Raw genomic sequence first — 5,324 nt, forward strand, 5'->3', positions numbered from 1 at the left:
GGGAACCTTTTAAACATTTTTACAATTTTCTTGACGTTTTTGTTATAACTAATAATTTTGTGCCTAATTTGAACTTCAGATGTTTCATTAACTAACAATGAATCATTTGAATCTCGAATATAATCTTTCTCTTCAAAAACAATTTCTACTTAAAATAACGATAACTAAAGTTTATTTAATAAACCTTATGTATTTGAATAACTTCATCAGTTGAACCGACATTAAGTAAACTTTTGTAGTTTAATAAACCTTTTATATTTTGAAAACTTTATTAATTAAACTTTTGTAAATCACGCACATATTTGTAATTAAATTGAGTGAACATAAAAATAAAATTAAAATCACGCAAACATTGAAATTAGAATGAATTAAAAAATTCAAAATATCTCTTCCAATTAGAAAGTGCTAAAATTTTATTTATTTTTATCCATATATTAGTTTTAATATTATACTATATATACATTTTTTATGTTTAATCGTACAAAATATGTACGATTAAACATATAAAAAATGTATATACAGTATAATATTGCAAATAAGCAATAATGTTTTTAGTTAGCATTTTCGATAAAATACAGAAAGAGGGAGAATACAAAGAAAACATTGCAAAGAGGATAAACAGCTACAAAACCAAGCAGCTACATTTCTAAAGCCTATATTTACATTTTATGATGTCTAAATTTCTTAATTACATATTAAGCTGAAACTTTTTGTACTTTTACTTTTTTAAGACTATTCCGAAATCCCGGGAAATTTCGGAGACTAATCTCGGGATTTCGGGACGAACAATTTGTACGGAATCCCGGGATTGCCATCCCTATACACGTATTATCACGTATGATAATACGCATTATCAAAACTTTAATATAAAATTGTTTCATATAAAACTTTACAAAATCCAATATTTTTTGATACTTTTCAAATATATATTTGCCACAAATATAATAAAAACAATCTGGATTGAGCACACAACACAACTTCTTGACGAAGCTATATCTAAAACAACAAGAACATAGACTTTAGTGTCCATAAAAAAAAAAAAACAAGAACATATACTTTAGTGTCCATAAAAAAAAAAAACAAGAACATATACTTTAGTGTCCATAAAAAAAAAACAACAAGAACATATACTTTAGTGTCCATAAAAAAACAACAACAAGAACATATACTTTAGTGTCCATAAAAAAACAACAACAAGAACATATACTTTAGTGTCCATAAAAAAACAACAACAAGAACATATACTTTAGTGTCCATAAAAAAAAAAAACAAGAACATATACTTTAGTGTCCATAAAAAAAAAAACAACAAGAACATATACTTTAGTGTCCATAAAAAAACAACAACAAGAACATATACTTTAGTGTCCATAAAAAAAAAACAACAAGAACATATACTTTAGTGTCCATAAAAAAACAACAACAAGAACATATACTTTAGTGTCCATAAAAAAACAACAACAAGAACATATACTTTAGTGTCCATAAAAAAAACAAAAACAAGAACATATACTTTAGTGTCCATAAAAAAACAACAACAAGAACATATACTTTAGTGTCCATAAAAAAAAACAACAAGAACATATACGTTAGTGTCCATAAAAAAACAACAACAAGAACATATAATTTAGTGTCCATAAAAAAAACAAAACAAGAACATATACTTTAGTGTCCATAAAAAAACAACAACAAGAACATATACTTTAGTGTCCATAAAAAAACAACAACAAGAACATATACTTTAGTGTCCATAATAAAAAAACAACAAGAACATATACTTTAGTGTCCATAAAAAAAAAAAAACAAGAACATATACTTTAGTGTCCATAAAAAAAAACAATAAAGAACATAAACTTTAGTGTCCATAAAAAAAAAAAACAAGAACATATACTTTAGTGTTCATAAAAAAAAACAACAAGAACATATACTTTAGTGTCCATAAAAAAACAACAACAAGAACATATACTTTAGTGTCCATAAAAAAACAACAACAAGAACATATACTTTAGTGTCCATAAAAAAACAACAACAAGAACATATACTTTAGTGTCCATAAAAAAACAACAACAAGAACATGTACTTTAGTGTCCATAAAACAACAAGAACATATACTTTAGTGTCCATAAAACAACAAGAACATATACTTTAGTGTCCATAAAACAACAAGAACATATACTTTAGTGTCCATAAAAAAAAAAAAGTAAAAACAGTAATTAAAATAGTAATTGAAGCTTTTAGAGAAAAATTGAAATTTTGTACTTTTTTGTTTACATAGAATTTGAAATAATTTGCTTATTAAATTGAAGCAAACTGTAATATTTTCTGTGAAGCATTGTTATTGCTATTAATTTGTAATTTGTAAACTTTTTACATTCATTAAACAAAAGTTTGTGTTGAAGAATATCTATCAAAGTGTGAAGCTCGGACTCTGAAAACATGTTACCAGCTATAAACCAAGCTACAAACCTAATAAGTATGTAATAGGTTACAAGTTTTATAAATAACCTAACAGATTACCTATAAGATTTATTACTAGCTATATTCTAGTTTGAATTAACTATTATAAAAATTACAAGAAATTTTATTCCAGCTTGATTTAACTATTATGAATTCGGTTATTATATGGCAATAGGTTGTATCTTACTAAAACATAAATTTACAGGAAAGCAAAAACAAAGTTTGCTAAATTTCAGCCAAATTCCGCTAAAATTTCTCTTGTGCAAACTTCGATTTTGCTCTCCTTTAAAATTATGTTTCCGTGAGATACAACCTATTGCCAAATAACTACTGAATTCTTTAAAATTATCAAAAAAAGGCTAAAGTTGTCTTAAAATTTAACTAAAATTGTTTTAATTGGCCAATATTTATGTTTATGGGTCTAATTCAGAGACGTTTTTAAATTTTTGGCACCCTGGGGCACTGTTCCTTTAAGCGCCCTATTGTAAGAATAACTGTCAACTTTGATATGGGGTGGTTATTGAAAAAACAAAATTTTTTCAATACAAACATATATATTAAGTTAAATTTATCAATTAACATTAAAAAAGAAGTTATAATTTTTTACGTGAGTTTTGTTTTGCAAATATATTTTTAATGCCAATAGTTCATATCTATGTTAAATGCAGATTCAATTGAATCTGCACTTATCATAGGTTACCAAAGCCTGGTGATTGTCTTAATAAGTTAGCAATTCTATCTATTGATTAATAGATAGAATTGCTAATCTATTCAGACACTCACCAGTTGTTCCCGACTTCAAATAAGATTTAACCCTCTTTAATGCTGAAAATGATATCTTGGAATATATATCCTCATTGCTATATCTAGGTAAGAAAACAGTTCTTGAAGTTTATCATTTCTGATCATTTTACAAATATCTATTTTAGTTTTAAGTCTTATGTTTCAGATAAACTCATTAAATAACTTCTGAGCTGTATTCATTCGTTAGGTAATGAAGACAGAAGATCATTTTTATATATATTTCAAAATATTTCTGCTTTTATTGTTTTATTATTTGAAATAAAAATTTAAATTTTCTATTGGCTTCATTATAACACAATTTTCTTCTTTCTAGTTCAGAATGTAGTTTATCAATAATAGCATAAAATATTTTAAACTTTAAAGAGTCTCAAATTTCAAAATTTATTTCTTCTTTTCTTTTTTTATCTGCAGTTAGTTTTCTTTTTCTTTTGCATTTTTTCGATATGTTTCGTGTTCCGATTTACTAAATCCTCTCTCTCTTCAAAGATATCATACATATCCTTATAAATAAATATTCTTAGATCTAATACATATCGAGTTAACAATTCGTATAAACTAACAATTGTTTCTAAATCTCAACTGACTGCAATTGTTTACTAGTTTTGTTGAATCTTTCTAGTATATCGTCATACATTGTGGTCTATATAGCTGTTTTAATACTGTTTAATTTTGAATATAGTCCATTAGCTTCTGATCTTGTGATTGACTATTCTGATTTATCATCTTTAATAAAAGACAGTGCATTAATTATTTTATTCCAATTTTTGTTTAAACTAATACTTGCATCAGAGATATTTAACATGTAAATATGTAACACGTCTCTTTACAGTGGCTTTCGACGACATGACTTTATGGTCTTCTACGAGTCTCTGCGTTTTTTTTTGTATATATTAAAAATCTTAACTTGTTATTGTTTATATTTTATATTTCAGCTTGTAAGTTTTATGAAATATTAACAAAATGTTTTAAAATGTAATAAAGAACAAAAAGCAAAAAAAAAAAAAAAATTGGATAGTTTTTAAGTGGATTTCTGTTTTAAATAATTTCTTCTGAAGTATTTCCCATCTATAGGTAGAAGCAGTAGCGTAAGAAAGAGCCCGCATGGCCCAGCGGGAGGGCCCAGAGTTATTTGGGACCCAAGCCAAATTTTTCAAAATCTTTTTTAAAAAGTTATCATTCTTAAAAATAATATGCATATATATAAACATAGCAACATTATTGCTATTATTAAAAAGCTAAGAACTACAAACTCTTTTTCAGACTATTTTTTTTAGCTTTAATAATAATCTTGACTAATACTCCAAATAGTGAGCTTTTTATTTATCTATATATAAAAAATATACAAACTGTATTATCTCATAAATATACAATTTAATTAAGTGGAAAGTATGATGTCGTAAGGTTTTAAACCAAAATACAATAGTGAAGCTGTTGTATTAAAAAATAACTCACTTTAAAAGAAATATTGCTAAGACGGACGTCGAGGTGGCAGTGTAGCTATATTCATTACTGATGTATTTATCTCTCATGAAGTTAATTAGTTCTATAAAACTTTTCTCAAACAAGTTTTCGTATCTTTAAAAGTTAACAATAAAGACATACTTATTTAGGTTATACACAGACTAAACGATACTAATTTAATATAATATATCGCTGAACCCTTCGAATTAGCTCATAGCTTAATTAATCGTTCCGTAAAAGCTAAAATATTTAAACCAAAAAAAGCATTTAAAAAAGAAATAATATTCCCTCTCAATAACTTATAAAAAAAATTAAAAAATCTTTATTTGATGCTGAAAATCAAATGTTAACTTTTTTTTAAATTTACATTTTAGTCATTCATACGTGTTATAATGCATTTAAAAAAATGTCTCGCAAAATATTAGGCGAGAAAATTGTATTAAAAAGTAACTCACTCTACAGTACAAATTCCTTAAACTAACTTTAAAATATGACGAGTATTAAATTTTTAATTTTAGTTGGTAGAAACCTAAATCTGCTGTAAAATTGATTAATTGAAGTCGAGGCACCGGTAGCCTTTATATGACTCCGGTTATAACTACG

General features: G+C 25.6%; 1 long non-coding RNA gene across 2 annotated transcripts; it reads right to left on the minus strand.

Annotated features, from left to right (window-relative positions):
• Window positions 1-615: 615 nt before the first annotated feature.
• Window positions 616-5,314, minus strand: LOC136087571 (uncharacterized). 2 transcript variants are annotated; one of them, XR_010641890.1, is made up of 3 exons: window positions 5,177-5,314; window positions 4,713-4,835; window positions 616-996 (listed from the first exon to the last, which is right to left on the minus strand). It is a non-coding gene; the product is annotated as an uncharacterized LOC136087571 (long non-coding RNA). The 2 variants fall into 2 exon arrangements; XR_010641889.1 differs by lacking the exon at window positions 5,177-5,314 and having other exon boundaries at window positions 4,713-5,152.
• Window positions 5,315-5,324: the final 10 nt, after the last annotated feature.

This window comes from Hydra vulgaris, chromosome 11 (assembly GCF_038396675.1).
Source record: "Hydra vulgaris chromosome 11, alternate assembly HydraT2T_AEP".
NCBI classification, from domain to species: Eukaryota; Metazoa; Cnidaria; class Hydrozoa; order Anthoathecata; family Hydridae; genus Hydra; species Hydra vulgaris.